This window comes from Hyperolius riggenbachi, chromosome 8, assembly GCF_040937935.1.
Source record: "Hyperolius riggenbachi isolate aHypRig1 chromosome 8, aHypRig1.pri, whole genome shotgun sequence".
In the NCBI taxonomy this organism is placed as follows: Eukaryota; Metazoa; Chordata; class Amphibia; order Anura; family Hyperoliidae; genus Hyperolius; species Hyperolius riggenbachi.
The window spans coordinates 136,664,631-136,684,543 of NC_090653.1; the positions used below are offsets into that span (position 1 = coordinate 136,664,631).

General features: G+C 45.0%; 1 long non-coding RNA gene across 1 annotated transcript in view; it reads right to left on the reverse strand.

Moving 5' to 3' along the window:
* The window catches only part of LOC137529140 (uncharacterized), a 45,932-nt gene that overhangs the window by 2,139 nt on the left and 23,880 nt on the right, over window positions 1-19,913 (reverse strand). Inside the window, exon 5 of the long non-coding RNA XR_011023590.1 lies at window positions 14,734-14,921. This is a non-coding gene — a long non-coding RNA (uncharacterized lncRNA). The remainder of the gene's footprint in view (window positions 1-14,733; window positions 14,922-19,913) is intronic.

Here is a 19,913-nt window from a genome sequence, read left to right on the forward strand (position 1 = left end):
TGTGTTCTTGTTCCTCACTGACTACTTGCTGAAAGCACCCCAAATAGCCCTGAGAGCTAGTATATCTGTCTCCTGTTTTTTTTTTGTGTGACACTTTACAGCCCACTGACACCTATAGCTGTGCACACTACTGCTGTTGTGGCTACATTAAGTTGCAGGCACAGTGCCACTCCAGTGCATTATTTGTAGGAATGTACTGTGATTTCTGCCCTTTAGGGGTTAAAACCCAACTCTGTGTTAACTCCATAATTCTTGGTGGGACTTTTGGCATGGATCCCCCTCCGGCATGCCCCTGTCCAGGTGTTAGACCCCTTGAAACAACTTTTCTGTTACTTTTGTGGCCAGGAACAGTCTCTAGGTTTTAAAATTCGCCTGTCCATCAAAGTCTATGAAGGTTTGCATGTTGCAATAAGTACTAGCGAGTTCTAAAATTAGATTTGAAATGGGCAACAATCCTGTTACCTAAGTATTCCCCCGCCCAGGCAGTAAAGAACTTGCTTGGGTGATTTCATTGACCAGGGATCTTTTTTTCCCCCTCCTATGCAATTCAACTTATGACATGCAGGAAAGCAGTGAGGTAGCAACAGGGGGGTGTAGAGTTTGCAACTGCACAGAGGTTCCTGGGCCAGAGGGGCCCCTCCCTCACCTTCATTATTAGCTGTTTTTTGGTCCTGTGCTGGTAATACCTTTATTTACTCGCATATAAGCCGACCCGCTTCTAAGCAGAGGTACCCACTTTTCCCTCAGAAACCAGCCCCCTACCCAGTATAGCACCATAGCCAGATGTCCCCCAAGGATGATACAGCTGTCTTAAGATGCCACTAGATGGCATCATATATACATACTGTGTATATATATAATATATATATATATATATATATATATATATATATATATATATATATATATATATATGAAACGGTGATTGCCACACAGGAAGAATCCCTGATCATTACAACATTGACGCATTGTTTGCATGCTCCGCTTCACAAGTCAGGGGACACAGGTAGTCCTGAGCAGTGCACTCTGCACACCATGTTGAAGGGGATGGGGGGCACAGACACAGCAGGGAGCCAGCTGGTAAGAGCAGAATCGCTAATGCACAATCCTTAAGCTTCTCCGCCAGTAACAAAACCTGCTCCACCATCCGTTCTGCTTCACTGACTCACATATGAGCCGAGGGGGTAACGTTTCAGCACATTTTTTTGTGCCGAAAAATTAGGCTTACACGCGAGTATATACAGTAAATTATTTCTATAGATGCTTTAAATAGTGGTAATCATTAACAAACTGTTTCCCATCACCTCTGGCACAGTGTGCCATATCAATTGTTATGGAGAGAGTGTGTTATGATCATGTCTGCAGCGTTTACTGCTGGCTGCAGTGGTATTGTAACCCAAGCAGTTCTGATATCATTACATGCATTTTCTTGCATAGTTTGGTTTGCACTTAAACTAGTTGCTGATTCCATCTGCAGTCACTCTGAAATTAATGACAGTTTAACATGCGCTTGTGTAAACTTTTCAGATAATGAAAAGTTTAACATGCTCTTGTGTAAACAAACATTGTCTGCTGCAGTGGAGGGGCAGTCCCTTTCCTGCAGGCTGCATATCATTGTCTGCCTTTTCCTGCTATCAGCCTGTGATTAATTACCATTCACTTGTGTGGGAATCTGCAGGTCTGCTCCCATTGGATGACCTCAGTATAAAGAACTGCTTCCTGCAATGTCTCATGGGCTACCATAGTCTCAGATTCAGTCTGTTACTCTGCTCGTGCCCCACCTCGTTCCTAGTCCGTGTGGACTGCGCTGACTCCTGCGAAGGGGTCAGCGAGTCCTCCTAGTTCTGCTCTTGTTTCTAGAAGTTGTTACTTTGCTTGTCTTGTGTCATATATTGGTTCATCGCCAATATATACGCATACTCGCACGTTTATTATTTTCCTTGTATTCGTGTTACGTTGATACATCAGTGTCGCTGATATATACGTACACGAACTGTTTATATCCTGTATTCCGTTAGTCAGCGTTCCAGCACGCTGAGCTAGTTATCCTGTTCCTGGTCCTGTTTGTGGATTGCGTTCATCTCTGCGAAGAGATAGCGAATCCTTCTGAGTCCTGTTCCCTGTATTACTCTAGTCTTAGTCAGAGTTCCTGCTTATGTCATATATCGGTTCATTGCCGATATATACATATGTTAGTCAGACGTTACAAATAGTTTCATTGATAGCTGTAATTGTAATACGCTAGGAAATCATACTTATTGTATATTTATCTGTGTTACGTTCATCTATCTTGATCCTGCTATTTTCTGACTATCCTGTCCTGTCTTTGTGAGGCACGCCATTGCTGCAAACGCATTGGCTACCTCATTCCAGTCTGTTTTATTGTGGACGCTTGCTGTCACTGAGTAGTGGCTAGTTAGGCAAGCGTTCATTCTGTCTACCTGTCCTGATCTCCTCAGTCCTGGTTTATGCGCTCAGCGCTACTTTGCGCTGAGACGTTATTACGAAAGTGTTTGTGGCTGTTCGGATCTGCACTGGCTCTGTGCGCCACAATCTCTTATTGGAGTCAGTCCTCTCCTCCACTAAACTGGGGATATCCTGATTCCTTGTGCTGGTGTGTGTACCTCCTTCACGTCAGCTTATACGTCACGTGCTGACCGTGGAGAATACACCTCCAAGCGTGACATTATGGTAGCCCCATTACCAATCCCTATTGTGGGGGGAATTTCCAGAAATTATGACACTGTTTGTCAGGGGTCCTGCTCCTTTAAAAAATGTGAAAAGCTTGGTCCTGAAGTTACAGACAAATTTATATCAGAATTGGTTAAAGTTCTGGCCAATCCCGACTTTCGGGCTTCTGCAATTTCTACCTGGTCTGATTGGATCGTTTGTGCTCTTTTTAAGGGCAAACTTTTTGATTGGGCAATCGATGTCTTAGATCACACTCAGTTTAGACAAAGTCCTTTGCAATTTATAGCTTTTGTAATTCACAATTGGTTGCGCATAGATCCATTGCCTTTTCCTCTTAATGAACTCCTGGCAGCAGGCCAATCAGCTGCTCCTTCAATTGCTTGCAAGAATGAGCAGCAAGCAGAAAGTGTTACTGATAATTTTCCTGCAGCTTTGAATAAATCACCAAAAACAGCAAGGTCAAAGGCAAAACGCAAACGTTCTAAGAAACGTGTCCAATCTGCAGAATCGTTATCTTTAGCGACTGCGCATCAGACCTGCAATGAGATTCTGCCATTAACAGATAATGAAATGCAATTGTCTTTCAGGGGAGTTAAATGGACTTATGAAACTACTAATGAACTTTCATCACTGGCTAGGGAAAATAAAGATTTTTGTTTAAAAGAATTATCTGAGTATGATTATGAGGATATATTACAGAGTATTGAACAAATCAATCTATCCGTGCAGCAAGAAAAATTTGCATACACTACAGTCCAACACTTGCTACAGGTATTGGAAATCCTTAGGAATAAGAAATCTGCCAATCGCCTGTTACCTCATTCCAGTCTGTTTTATTGTGGACACTTGCTGTCACTGAGTAGTGGCTAGTTAGGCAAGCGTTCATTCTGTCTACCTGTCCTGATCTCCTCAGTCCTGGTTTATGCGCTCAGCGCTACTTTGCGCTGAGACGTTATTACGAAAGTGTTTGTGGCTGTTCGGATCTGCACTGGCTCTGTGCGCCACAATCTCTTATTGGAGTCAGTCCTCTCCTCCACTAAACTGGGGATATCCTGATTCCTTGTGCTGGTGTGTGTACCTCCTTCACGTCAGCTTATACGTCACGTGCTGACCGTGGAGAATACACCTCCAAGCGTGACAGAGTGCTTGGGGGAGTCCAATGTAAAACTTGCACTGGGGCCCATAGTGCCTCAGCTACAATACTGCTAGGAAGCGATGTTTTCCTTCAAACACGGGATAGATTCCTGCAAGCCCTCTTTGGTCATTTGGGAGCCCTTTTTTTTTTACTAGGGGACCCCAGATGCCCGTCTTTTAAATGAGTAAAGGGAGTCATTTTTTACTTCCTATATTTAACAAAAAAAAAATCTTTCTCGCTGCCCCACGGCTTCTCCCCTGGAGCACATTTTTCTTGCTGGCACTCTCCGGGGTCATACTATCTGGAGACTCAGGTAAAGTATCTGAGCGCTGTTGCTTCCTATTGGTTTTAACCAATGCGAATTCACTGTGAGGAGGATGTTCATTGGTCCAATAAACTGACCAATGAAAATCCTATACCCATTGGTAGATACTCGGCACCAATAGGGAGCCCAGGCAGGAGGCTCAAAGACTGTTTGCCTTGCTCCATGTATAAGTCTAGTGCCAAAGAGCCTGCAAGAAGCAGTTGTGGTGTGTGCTCCCATCGGGTAGTGGCAGTGCAATCAGTGGTCCTGGTGGGCAGTGGCAGTAGTGACTAGGAGTGGCCGGGAGGACACTTCAATCAAAATTTTAAACAAGAAAACAATAAAAGATGAACAGAATTTTTTTTTTAATTCCTTAGTATAGTTTCTTGTTTTGTTCTTAACACTAAATAGGTATAGGGTCAACAGTGACCCTCTATACCTACTTATTTGAAAGGGGCCCTTTTATTAACCACTTGCCGACCGCCTACTTCATATTGGCGGCGGCAAAGTGGCAGCCCCAGGACCACGTAACGCAGAATGGCTTTGGGTCCTGGGGGAGGGGATTGCGGGCGATCGCGCGCGCAGACTGCGCGCGCATCGCCGGCATTAGGCTCCGCCCACATGTGGCGTCAACCCGCCGGCCAATCAGCAGCGCCGGCGGGTTGCAACGTTTTAAACCAGCCTATAGAAAGTGTATAACACGCTTTGTTAGGTAAACAAAGCGTGTTATACACGCTGCCTCCTCCCTGGTGGTCACAGCGCTCGATCGACCACCAGAGAGGAAGGAAGCACTGTAAGTGACACCACACACACACTGATCCTGCCCCCCCTGCACACTGATCGCCCACAGCACCCATCAGACCCCCCCCCCTGCCCACCCCGACAGCACTGTTTGCACCCAATCACCCCCCTAATCACCTATCAATCACCCCGTCACTAACTGTCAACGCTATCTTTTAGATCAGGTCCTAAACTGCCCCCTGCGGGCGCCTGATCACCCCCCCACACCCTCAGATCCTCCCCAGACCCCCCCCCCCATGTACTGTATACAGCTATTCTCCCCTGTAATCACCTGTCAATCACCCATCGATCACCCCCTGTCATCACCTGTCACTGCCACCCATCAGATTAGACCCTAACCTGCCCCTTGCGGGCATCTGATCACCCACCCACACGCTCAGATCGCCCACAGGCCCACCCTCATAACACCTACCAAGTGCATTGTTTACATCTTTTCTCTCCTCTAAACACCTACTGATCACCCATCAATCACCCATCAATCACCCCCTGTCACTACCTGTCACTGCTACCCATCAGATCAGTCCCTAATCTGCCCCTTTTGGGCACCCAATCACCCGCGCACGCCCTCAGATTGCCCTGAGACCCCCTCTGATCAACTTGCCAGTGCATTGCTTGCATATATTCGACCCTGTAATTACCTTCTGATCAACTATCAGTCACCCCCTGTCACTGCTACCCATCAGATTAGACCCTAATCTTCCCCTTGCGGGCACCCAATCACCCACCGGAACCCTCAGATCGCCCACAGACCCCCCGCCAGTGCATTGCTTGCGTATATTCTCCCCTGTAATTACCTACCGATCACCTATCAATCACCCCGTCACCACCTGTCACTGCGGGCTCCTGATCACCCTCCCCCCTGCCCTTAGATCTCCCTCTGATCACTCCACCCTGCCCTAGATCACCCCCCTGCCATTGTGTACATCTAATCTCCTGTCTGTAACGCTTGATTGTGCTTTGATTGGCTCCAATTGTCTCAATTGCCCTGTGACTGACTTAGATTGTCCTGTGATTGTTTTTTGATTACCCCGTGATTGGTTTTTGATTGTCCCTCGATTGGTTTTTTGATTGTCCTGTGATTGGCTTCGATTGTGCTGTGATTGGCTTCGATTGTCCCGTGATTGGCTTCGATTGTCCCGTGATTGGTTTTCGATTGTCTCGTGATTGGCTTCGATTGTCCCGTGATTGGTTTTCGATTGTCTCGTGATTGGTTTTCGATTGTCTCGTGATTGGCTTCGATTGCCCCGTGATTGGCTTTGATTGCGCTGATTGGCTGTGATTGCCCTCTAATCACTCTAATTGTGTTGTAATTGCCTTGATTGCCCTCTGATTGTCTGTGATTGTTTCTGATTGCCCCCATTGCTGTCTGTTTGCCCCCTGATCACCCCCCCCCCCCCCCCCCCGGTCACTATCCTACAAAAACAAGTGTTTTTAGTATCACTAGTGTTAACAGTTAGGCCAGTTAGCTAGGCCCCTGTGTTAGTGTCAGTTAGCGCTCAGCCCACCGCACCACTGTCACTAATTAGTCGCTGATTAGCGTCATCACTGTCGCTAATCAGCATTGGTACTATATAGTATCTGTAAGTGATCATTACTGATCGCACACAGATCTATATTGGGGTCACTAGGATCCACTAAAAACGCAGTGTTTGCCGATCAGGCCTGATCGTTCGCCTGCACTTGCGTTCAGCCCGCCCCACCGCAGTGACAGAATTTTTTTTCTGATCACTGCAAAAAACACTGTACAATAGCTGTGGCACTGTACAGATCAGTTTTGATTTTTTTTTTCAAAACTCAGTGACCACAGCTTTCTGCTCCGCAAGTACTCCCTTTTGCTAGGTAGGTGCTCTTTTTACTGGGTAGTCTCAGAGGAATACCCCCTAAATTTAGCAGCCCACCGTGGCAAGAAAGGGGTATTCCGATGCTGAGGTTCTCAGGTACATGGCCCAGTCGGATGAGGACGATTGGGACGTCTCATCCGACGAATCTTCTGGGTCAGAGTACGAACCTGTGGACAGCAGTGACTCGCTGACCGATAGCGATAACGAGGTTGAGGTCCCGGCTAGAGCCAGGCATACCACACACCATGTCACTGGACCGCAGGATCTGCCTCAAGGGCAGCAGAGTGGTGCTAGCGCTGGTCTGAGGTTTCATGGTGAGGCATACACCAGCAGCGGAGCATCTCCTGGACCTAGCACCAGTACTTCCGTAGACCCTGGTGAAGCGGTGAGCACCAGAAGGGAAGTTGAAACTGGTTCTGTGGCACGTGCATTAAGACCCGAGTCGTAGCCACCAAGAAAACGGGCCCATACTACCCATAGTCTTCCAGAGGTGCTGGCAAATCCCAATTGGCAATCCCCTGGTTCCGCCGCACCCGTACTGCCCCCTTTCACCGCCCAGTCTGGAGTCCAGGTGGAGACAGATAATCTAGGAACGGCCCTAGACTTTTTTCATCTGTTCTTCACCGAGGATCTCTACGACTTAATTGTGGCTGAGACCAACCGTTATGCCACACAATACATCACCGACAACCCGGATAAGTACTATGCCCAGGCTTACCGGTGGAAACCACTCCAAGTTTCCGAACTTAAAACTTTTTTGGGCCTTCTCCTTAACATGGGTCTAGTCAAATTGAATGTATTGCGGTCTTATTGGTCTACGCTCCCAATATATCACCTGCCCATGTTCTCTGCTGTCATGTCCAGGACACGATTTGAGATGATCCTGCGCTTCCTGCACTTCAATGACAACACAACCTGTCATCGAAGTGACCACCATGCTTATGACCGGCTCCACAAAATTCGGCCCCTCATAGACCACGTCATCAAAATTTGCAGATGCTTATACCCCTGAACAGCACATCTGTGTAGACGAGTCCCTCATACATTTTACCGGGCGCCTTGGCATCAAACAGTACATCCCAAGCAAGCGCGCCCGGTATGGGGTGAAACTGTATAAGCTCTGTGAAAGGGCCACAGGCTATACTTATGGTTTTAGGGTCTACGAGGGAAAAGACTCAAAATTGGAGCCGGTCGGATGCCCTGACTACCTGGGGAGCAGTGGCAAGATTGTGTGGGACTTGGTGTCACCTTTGTTCCAGGAGGGGTACCATCTTTATGTGGACAACTTCTACACAAGTGTGGCCCTCTATCAGCATTTAAAGATAGAAGGGATCCGCTGCTGTGGCACCGTGCGGCCTAGTCGCCGGGGCTTCCCCCAACGGCTCGTTAGTACCCGGCTTGCACGGGGGGAGAGGGCTGCCTTGTGTACAGATGACCTGCTCGCGGTGAAATGGAAGGACAAGAGGGACGTTTACCTTCTGTTCACCATTCACACAGACACGACAGTCCAAATTCAACGGGCAACTGAGGTCACTGAAAAACCCCTCGCCGTCCATGACTATAATGCTTACATGGGAGGGGTGGACTTCAATGACCAGATGTTAGGGCCCTATTTAGTTTCCCGCAAAACCAGACGCTGGTATAAAAAAGTGTCTGTTTATCTAATTCAATTGGGTATTTACAACAGCTTTGTTCTCTACAGTAAGGCTGGGAGAACTGGAGCGTTCCTTAAATTCCAGGAAGACATCGTTATAGAACTCCTGTATCCAGGAGGTGCCGTGGCCCAACCCCAAAATGCAGTTAGCCGGCTGCATGAAAGGCACTATGCCTTTCCCATTCCGAGTGCCCCAAATCAACGCACCCCAAGAAAACGTTGTCGTGTCTGCAGCAGGGCTGGAACAAGGCGTGACACCTCTGTTTACTGTCCCATGTGTCCTGACCAGCCTGGCCTATGCCTAGGGCAGTGTTTTCAGAGGTATCATGAGCAGATACACTTTTAGAGAGTAGGGAACTCCAGACATAGCAGTAGGCACACAAGGGTCTCTGTGCTATTTCACACTGGCGTGATGTGTTAGAGAAAATTGCCTAGCGAAAGTCACACTTTGCGGTCCCTCCCTACGCCGGAAGTGCTTGACTTAAAGAGAATCTGTATTGTTAAAATCGCACAAAAGTAAACATACCAGTGTGTTAGGGGACATCTCCTATTACCCTCTGTCACAATTTCGCCGCTCCCCGCCGCATTAAAAGTAGTCAAAAACAGTTTTAAAAAGTTTGTTTATAAACAAACAAAATGGCCACCAAAACAGGAAGTAGATTGATGTACAATATGTCCACACATAGAAAATACATCCATACACAAGCAGGCTGTATACAGCTTTCCTTTTGAATCTCAAAAGATCATTTGTGTGTTTACCTTCTGTCCCCTTCTTCTCTCATGCACTGAACATTACAGGCTTCCTGCAGACAGCTCTGCATGTGCCTGTGTTTGTAATTCCTCAGTATGTGTCAGCCAGCTACTTTCACAGCCTAACAGAGGAGGATTTTTATCCATCTCTCTTCTATCACTGATAAGATAGCAGAGAAGCTGCTGGCTTATGTAAATAAAACACACACTGGAGTGTGCATAGAGGAACAGACCAGCACGGAAGAGTTGGCAGCCTTCCAGACACAGGCCGACAAGTCTGACAAGGGAAAGATACATTGATTTATTACAGAGACCATGATAGTACAAAGTGCTGCAGTGAGCCAGAACAGATTAGAATAGGTTTAGGAACTTGTAGAATGGTAGAAAAAAACGTTGTAATTTTTGTTACAGAGTCACTTTAACGCTAGTGCATGCCTACGTTACTGCATGGCTTCTGTGGCAATTTGGGTCGGCCCGGAAGTCATGTTAGTCTACGGCGACGCAGTTACTTACTAGGCCGAATGCGATTACTGTCGAATGCTACTCTAGCGGTATTCCCTAAAGGTCTGTTTGGGGCGATGCGGTGCGCGCGACCCACCGGATACGCCAGGGCCGGCCTTAGGTTTCACAGCGCCCTGAGCGTAACCAGATTTTGGTGCCCCCTCCCCCCCCCCATATAGTCAGATCCCCTTTAGGGCTCGTTCACATTGGAGGCGCTTTTGAACTTTTTAAGCGCTGGCGATTTTTTTAAATCGCCCTGAAAGCGCTTGTGCAATGATTCTCTATGAGACAGTTCACATCTGAGCGGTTCGTTTCCGATCTGCTCAGAGAAACGCTGCCTGGGCCATTTTTGGGGCGATTCCGCCTCAATGAAAGGTATAGGAAAAATGCAAAACGCTCACAAAATTGCTTTGTGCAGCGATTGCGTTTGCGTTTTTAAGAATAAATACATTGTGTTTATTCTTTTCCGGATTAAAGAGTTCACTTCCTGAGTGATGTCAGGAAGTGAAAAAACAGAATCGCTCTACAAAAACAGTTTACAAAAATGCTAACCAAAACCACCCAACTCACACAAATTGCCCAACTCACAGAAATCGCCGGGAAGGGGGAAAAAAGCATAAAAAACGCCCAACGCAAACACACCTGGAACGCAATGTGAACGAGGCCTATCTGTATATAGGCAGCAGATACGCCCTTTAGTGTATATAGACAGTCAAAACAGATCCCCCCCCCCCACACTTTTGTGTATGTAGGTAGATCCCCCCTTTAGTATCATATAGGCAGATCCCCCCCCCCCCCCCCCTTAGTGTATATAGGCTTCTAATCTTGTAGGCAGATCCCCCCTTAGTGTACGTGTAGCACTGTGGCGTAGTGGTTAGCTCTCTCGCCTTGCAGCACTGGGTCCCTGGTTTGAATCCTGGCCAAGGCACTATCTGCAAGGAGTTTGTATGTTCTCCCCATGTCTGTATGGGTTTCTTCGGGCACCTCGGTTTCCTCCCACATCCCAAAAACATACAGATAAGTTAATTGGCTTCCCCTAAAAAATTGTCCCTAGACTATGATACATGCACTACACAATACAGACATATGACTATGGTAGGGACTAGATTGTGAGCCCCTCGGAGGGACAGTTAGTGACAAGACAATATATACTCTGTACAGCGCTGCGTATTATGTCGGTGCTATATAAATACTTAAATAAATAAATAGTGTATATATAATAAATAGTGTATATATAATATATACACTAAGGGGGGATATGCCTAATATATATACACTAAAGGGGGGATCTGCCTACATATACAAGACTAGTAGTCTATATACACTAAGGGGGGGGATCGGGGGATCTGCCTATTATAGGCAGATTCCCCTCCCAGTGTATACAGGCTACTAGTCTTGTAGGCAGATCCCCACTTTAGTAGTGTATATATATATATATATAGGCAGACCACCACTTAGTGTGTGTGGGGTCGCTGGGAATCTGCTCTATAACGAAAAGGGGATCTGTGGTAGCCTAAGTATATATATATATATATATATATATATATATATATATATATATATATATATATATGTATATATATATATATATATATATATATATATATATATATATATGTGTGTATGTGTGTATATATATATATATATATATATATATATATATATATATATATATATGTATGTATGTATATGTATGTATGTATGTATATATATATACATATATATATATATATATATATATATATATATATATATATACTTAGGCTACCACAGATCCCCTTTTCGTTATAGAGCAGATTCCCAGCGACCCCCGTATCATGTACCGAGAACAACACAACAAGCATATATTGGGGTCCTGGGGATGGGGAGCGGAGCCTTACTTTTCCTGGTCACTGTCTTGGGGAGATGGCCAGCCCAGGTCTGGAGGACAGTCACACTCAGCCAGGTCAGGGCAGGGTGGCTGGCACACTACGCTCTTCCATCCTGATCCTCCTATCACGGGGCCGACAGGGGGCGGAGACTCTCACACTGCCTCCAAGAGACAGCGCCGCAGCAGTTGCTGGTCTTCGCCCCCATCACCCCCAGCGGCACCAGGGGGCGGAGCCAGAGGGCGACACAGGCCGGCTCGCAACTAAGTCAGAGTCCGCAGCCGCTGGCCGCCGCAACAGTGATCAAAATTTTTAACAATGTGCGTCCAGGGCGGCAGGAGCGCGGCGCCCCCCTGGAAGCCGGCGGGCCGGCGCCCTGAGTGATCGCTCCGGTCGCTCAGGTCAAAGGCCGGCCCTGGGATACGCCGATATGCAGTGTGAACCCAGACATCAGGTTTCCAGAGACCCTAATACACAGTGCTGCCAGAAACCTCTCCTTTCACTTGGGACAAAGTGCATAATGTACTTCGCCACATCTCTGTGCGATTTGCAATTTGTACATTGTCCCTTGGGGGACGAGAGGTTTGTCCTCAGAAAGGTAAGAGAAAAAAAAAACAGGTAAGCAAAAAAGTTAATGTTTGGTTCCCAATGTTAATGTTTGGGTTAAAAATGTTCATTAAAGTTTATAAAAGTTGATGTTAATGAAGTTATTGCTTTGCTGCTTGCTTGTTTTTTGTGTGTGTTTTTCTCTCTTTTTTTCCATCCTTTACCCTTCCAGGTGGACCGACCGACCGCCCAACCAGCTGCAGCACTGATGGTGCATCCAGACAGAAGCATTGTGTGTCTGTCAGATTACACACAAGTCGGTGCATGCAGCGCTGCAGGACGAGATTTCTCCTCCGCAGTAAAAAAGATACGTTTGCCGAGGCATATGAGCTGAGGGGTGGTGTTGGAGCTCCTATGCTTTGGCAAGCACTTTGTATCAAAAAAGAACTCTGGCAATGATTTGTTCATCCACATCGATCGGTGTGAATGGATAAATCGGCTTTGCCAGGGCATACGAGCTGAGTGGGTGGACGTTTTTGGGTGGCAGCTCCTATGTCCTGGCAGACGCCTTCCCCTCTTTTTTCCCCACATTTTTTGGCAGATATTTTTTATCCACATTGATTGATTGATTGATTGATTGATTGATTGATTGACTGTAATTTTTCCTTTCAGCCCAGAGTGCATTACCCGTATACCCAATATAAGGAGTATAGCAGAAACTCCTAATACTGGCAATACATGTAATGATTGCAGAGACCCTAAAATGCCAGGACAGACCCCACGAATGATGCCATTTTGGAAAGAGGACACCCCAAAGTATTCCGTGAGGTGCATGGTGAGTTCATAGAATATTTTCTTTTTTGTCACAAGTTAGCAGAAATTGTTGTATGTTTTTTTCACAAAATGTCATTTTCCGCTCACTTATGACAAAAAATAAAATTTTCTATGAACTCACCATGCCCCTCATGGAATACCTTGGGGTGTCTTCTTTCCAAAATGGGGTCATTTGTGGGCTTTGTTCACGGTCCTGGCATGTGGGGGGGGGGTGCTAAATTGTGAGCACCCCTGTAAAGCCTAAAGGTGCTCATTGGACTTTGGGCCCCTTTGCGCAACTAGGCTGCTAAAAAAGTGTCACACATGCGGTATTGCCATACTCAGGAGAAGTAGTATAATGTGTTTTGGGGTGTATTTTTACACATACCCATGCTGGGTGGGAGAAATAGCTCTGTAAGTGGACAATTATGTGTAAAAAAAATCTAAAAATTCTCATTTACAGAGCTAATTCTACCACCCAGCATGGGTATGTGTAAAAATACACCGCACAACAAATTATACTACTTCTCCTGAGTACGGCGATACCTCATGTGTGGCACTTTTTTGCACCCTAACTGCGCTAAGGGGCCCTAAGTCCAATGAGCACCTTTAGGCTTTACAGGGGTGCTTACAATTTAGCACCCCCCAAAATGCCAGGACATTAAACACACCCCACAAATGACCCCATTTTGGAAAGTAGACACTTCAAGGTATTCAGAGAGGAGCATAGTGAGTCCGTGGCAGATTTCATTTTTTTTTTGTCGCAAGTTAGAAGAAATGGAAACTTTTTTTTCCTTTTTTTTTGTCACAAAGTGTCATTTTCCGCTAACTTGTGACAAAAAAGAAAATCTTCTATGAACTCACCATGCCTCTCAGTGAATACTTTGAGATGTCTTCTTTCCAAAATGGGGTCATTTGGGGGGTATTTATACTATCCTGGAATTTTAGCACCTCATGAAACATGACAGGTGGTTAGAAAAGGCAGAGATGCTTTAAAATGGGAAAATTCACTTTTTGCACCATAGGTTGTAAACGCTATAACTTTTACCCAATCCAATAAATATACACTGAATGGTTTTTTTTTAATCAAAGACATGTAGCAGAATAACTTTCGCGCTTAAATGTATAGGAAATTTTACTTTATTTGAAAAATGTCAGCACGGAAAGTTAAAAAAGTCATTTTTTGGACAAAATTCATGTCTTTTTTGATGAATATAATAAAAAGTAAAAATCACAGCAGCAATCAAATCGCACCAAAAGAAAGCTGTATTAGTGACAAGAAAAGGAGGTAAAATTCATTTAGGTGGTAGGTTGTATGACCGAGCAATAAACCGTGAAAGCTGCAGTGGTCTGAATGGAAAAAAAGGCTCTGGTCCTTAAGGGGTTTTATGACTGCAGTCCTTAAGTGGTTAAAGGGGGCTCCAAGAATACAACATAAGCCCCCCAAGATCTATGTACCCCCACCTTCTCTCCTGGGCACCAGAGGTGGGGAAAAGCACCTTGTCCATGATATGGACAAGGGTTCTGTCACAGAGCCATATAATGTGCCGTGATGGCTGTTAACAGTAGTATGGTGAAGTCCCATACAGGCTGACTCAGCCACTCTGGTATACCATCCTTCACGGGTGAGAAAAAGTTAAAAAAAAAAAAAAAAAAGTGGGGCTATTTTTTTTTTTTTTTACAAAAAGTACCCCCCCCAAAAAAAAATTTCCCCACATGTTCCCTCTTTTTTTTCATCCTGTTTTCCCCTCCCATTTAAGTTGAATCACAAAAAGTTAGTGTTTTGAAGGGCAAGGAGGGCTCTTTTGACACTTTATCAGACTTCTTACCCATTGGTGATACGTGTAAACAGTTCTACGCATACACCAGATTTTGTGAAACAGTTTCTCTTTGTGTATTGGAGACGTCCGCATTTTTCTACCAGAAACACCATTTTGATCCATCAGCTTGGTTGAAGCCTCCTCTTAACTTGATTGAAATGGAACACTGCTCCAGCTTAAAGTTTTCTTGCATCATGCTTAAAAAAAAAAAAAAAAAAAAATCACTGGGAACTGTATCTCTTCACAATCTTATCTCTACTGTAACATAATGTCCAGCATAGTCTAATGCTGGGTACACATGATACGTTTTTCCGCTCAATTTTCCACCCGGTGTTTTTTTTCCGCTAGATTCTCTTATCCTTCGCTCGTTTTTCTTATCTTTTTCCATTCACTACTATAAGAAATCAAGCTCTGAATCGATCAGAAGGAATATCTGACATGACTGGAATGATCTATCGAATCCATCTATCGAGCGGAAAAACGTATCGTGTGTACCCAGCATAAGGCAAGAGTGCTATTCACTATGCCACCATTTATTGACATTCTCATAAGGCTTTTGAGCACTGAAAATCTGCTAGATGATACCTAGTTACCTACTACAACTAAGCATTCAGCCTGAACCCAGTCTGAGCTGTACATTTTGGAAATTGTTAGGTGGCTGCAAATTAAAGTGAAAAGATATTTTTGTTAATTGTAAACTGCAAGAACGCTAATGTAGCACAAATGGGAATTTTATAATGAAAAGTTAAATTTTTGTTCGAGTAGATGGATTTGGTGATTGAATATATGCAATTTAATGCAAAATTCAGGGAAACAAATCTTCATTTAACCTCTCCCACCTTTCTTACCCCCTTCCCATAAACCTTGTATATTCGCAGAAAGTTAGGGATTTTGTAGCATTAAAGCCAGGTGTATGAGTAACATTATACCAAACAGGTGCTAATGATCATAATTTTCAAATGTAGTTTAAAAGAAACATTAGGCCCTTTGTTTTGTCAGCAGCAATCTCTATGTATCTGTGACAGATCGCTCTAACACCCCTGCCCCTGAATAATATTTAATGATATGCAAATATTGTTTACTACACAGAACTCAAACGTTCACCTACTTTCCCATCCATGCGGTGATAAATGACATTTAACTGCTAGCCTGTGTAAATATTAACCTTGCAACATATTTCATAGACAGGATGTTTCAGAGACATTTCCATCCAGGTTTATCACGTTTTCTGATCTCAGCTGGGAGAATGAAAATACATATAGGAGAGCAAACAGACAAAAGCTGTATTGATTTTTACACACCATTTGAAGACTATAATATTACTAAGCCAAGTAGCACCTGTGTCCAGCGGGCACACACACAGCCTGACACAAAACTCATTTTTACAGGCAAATCATTTTTTCCCCATGCTGTTGCAACTTTTGAAATGAAAACATATTCTTCTGAGTAGAATCTGGTACAGGCACGTATACATATTTACACAGAAGACAATATGCGACTTCTGTTCTCTGGCTCAGCCACAAGAAGGTCCTTCAGATGACATATTTTCGACATCCTGCTTACCAGTGGAAATATAATTCTTCATCTCTGGCTCATCGTTGCAGTGTGAATCTGCACAATTTGCCATACATTTAGACACCAGTGCTTTGCTATTACATAGCCCATCTCAGCGCTCATTATTGGGGCCTTACTCCCCTCCACTTACAAGTACATGTGCAGCGTAAGACCCACGCTTACACAGTAGCCATAGCCGCTCATGCAAGGCTTTTTCCTCCATGCACAGGCACGAATGCTACTGGCACCTGCACAGTGCAGCTGCTCTCATACACTGAGGGGAGTGCAACTGCAAAGAAGAGGGTCAGGTTTTTTATAAAATAAATATACTATATTTTTCTCCATTGAAAGAGGAGGGAAATATTGAAAAATGTAAACGCACTGAGAACTCATGAGAAATACAGAAAACTCCTGTTTTTTTTTGCACAGCCAATTGTGCTCCCCGTCTGTAAGGTTATGGTGGAACCCTGAGTGAGAATTCCCGAAACTAGGGTGATGAAAATCTGAGCATAGCTTGTGTGAAGACTTCTGTCTGAAATATTGATCTGCATATGGCATAGCTGGAGCATGCGATATAATGTGTGACTAATAACAGCTTATGTTTTCATAAGCTCTCTCACCTCAGGCTTGACCACATAACTATATTGTTCTTTTATTTGCTGTATGATCACACCCACATAAACAGGCATTACAAGAACGACCAGTCTTTACTGCAGTGTAGTGTTTGCCAAGCTATCTAAATACTGTATATAAATGAGCATATATTAACTCAAGGAGATGAGTTCAGCTCTGTACACACAGGTGATAAATGCCACCCCACAAAATCTTTCAAGTTCATTTTGGGTGACTATTTACCCACAGTGGGTGTAGATAAGTTGTTTGGCTCTGTGCTAATCAGCCCTTTCCATTCTACGGAATGGTGAAAGAGGTGAGCAGAAGATATCCTGCTGCAGCTCATAGTAGGAGCTACAATAAGGCCCATTTCACACTATGCAAATTGATTTGTGATCCCAACACAACATAGTTGAAAAGTCACATTGTGCTGTACCATTGTGCAACCGTACAGTGAGGCATACAGTACAATGGAAGTATGCCTCACTGCCACTGTAAATGCACTGCATGCTGGTGTTATCTCAACAGAGCCTGCTGCACCGCAACTCAATCAGTGTGATAGCCCCATAGGATTATCATTGCATTGTGATGCAATGATATTGGTGGTTGCGAAGCATGGAAGAAGCCGGCTCATTAAAAGGCTCTCGTAGTGTGAAATTTTAAAAGCTCTTGCTAATGCAATCCTATGGGGGATTTTTACAAAATCACATCGCTGCAGTGTGAACACTCACATAGGATAACATTAGCAAGAGCTTTTAAAATCACAAAGCACTCAGAAATGCTCTGCTGTTATTACTTTCTATAGAAGTGTATTGCGAAAAAGCTTTCAGTTAAAACACATACAGGGTGAACTGAGCCATAGGGAGACGAGGACATTAACTCACATCAGTCGTCCATTCAGTTTTAACCGACAGCAATGTATATGGTGTAAAAGAGCCTTGAGGGCCTATTCACACTGGGACGATTACTGCCAATCGCCAAATTGCTGGTGATTGCAAAAGCGATCGTGTAAAGTTAACTATATGGCAGTGATCTCACTGCCGCAATCATTGGTGATTTGCGGTAAACGCAAATGCAGTGCATGCAATGCTTTTATGCGATTTTTGAGTGAAAAAAAGCACTAATCGTAAACATATACAGTAAAAAATGTTTCATGCAAAAAAAAAATTGCTAGCGTTTTGTGATCCCCAATGTGAATGGGCTCCAGGGAGCTTTTTTTTTGTTTAATTGCTAGCGTTTGTAAAAGCGCTTGTGTAATGAAATCCAATGTGAGTGTTCACAAAGCTTTCTTTCCAATTGCAAACGTGCATCCTGCACCATTTTCTGAGCATTTGTGCTTCAATGCAACGTATAGGAAAAAATCTCTAAATGCTTTGAACAGGGATTTTGTAAGTATTTTTCAGGCAAATTTCCTATAAAAGACATTCCGTTCCGGGTCAAAGAGTGCACTACCTGTTTGTCTGTACATGCAAAAACACAAAACAAAAGGCCTGAATATGTGAGACTCAGAACCTTGCATCCGTCTGTATCCACTGCTGCCTGCACATTGGTACCTGGGACTGCCACTGCCCGGGACAGCCAGGACACCAGTACTGCCAGTCTCACCTGCCGCCATCCATTACAATGCTCTGACTCCTGCAGGATATCCCGGACACCACCCCATCTACCACCACTGTACTGACCTGTTCTGCCATGCCACTGCTGCTCAGGGAATAAGGCTTGCCAGCCATTGCTGCCCAGTCTCCTCCACCAGATGCAGGTGCTCCACCACACCAGTCGGAACACTGTTGCACCAGCCATCGTCGCAGCCACCTCCTCCTGTTCCAAGCAGTAAAACCCCCAGCTGATCTTGCTGCACAGTGGACAGCAGGGCCCCGGTCTGCAGTCTTTCACCCTGGGTCCATGCAGCCCAGCCTCCTTCATTCCAGAACCCCAGACCAGCTACTGCCCACGGGGCCAGGACCCCAACCTCTCAGGGATCCTAGCCACAGCCTGCCACTGAAGGTGCCACTGAGCCTCTCTACCTACGGAACGTGGACAGTGTGAGCCGGGGAATAGGCAGTCTGTGCCACTGTCCTGGCACCTGGCAAGGAACTGCGCCACTGCCCTACACCCTGCATCTCCTCCCCTCAATCCCCTTACCTTTCCTACTCCATACCATGGTAGTGGAACAGCTGATCGTGCTGTTAATGGCAACCATGTCCCCATAACAGTTGGCCTACCCTTCTGTAGTCCACTCTTTCACCCCAGGCCCTTCCCCTCACCTCTAATTCTCTCCCCGTTGCCCCGACCTAAGGGATTAGCAGCTGAAAAATTCAACTGGTGGCACAGAAGAATGGCAACTATGGCCAATGGCTCCCCGTCTTTTCCTCTACCTGCCGTAACCCCCCAACACTGTTGTCCTACATTGTATTGTATCATTTCATTGTATTGTGTTATATTTTACTAGCTATTTAGCCCACCCAATGAATAATGGGCGCTAGGGCTGTGATGCGACCCCAGGGCGCATGGCCGCTTTCCATGCCTCACGCTCACCTGGCTACACTCCTGGACGAGCGCACCAATGGCCACCTGCCCTCCTGGCCCAGTTGTCCTCCTGTCCCAATGGCTACACATGCGCAGTAGCTAAAACACACTGTCACAGGGACAGGAGGATGATGACGCAGGGACAGAAGGGTTTTATTATATAGAATTGTAATACTGTCTTGACTAACGATTGCATGTTTTTACTGTATTTAACCTGTATGTTTACATTGTACCATCGCTAAGCCCATATGAGCCAACAAAACTAAATAAATCCATGTACAACCCCTATTGTACTTAGAAAAATAAAGCAGATTCCTATTATAAGACAATCATATGGCTAATCCAGTCAGACTTTAGTTACAAACATCTGAACTGCATGCTTGTTCAGGGTCTATGGCTAAAAGTATTAGAGGAAGATGATCAGCAGGACAGCCAGGCAAGAGTTGCCCTGAGCCCAGCAGTATCTCTAGCTAGGACTTTGACTTGCATCACTTTTT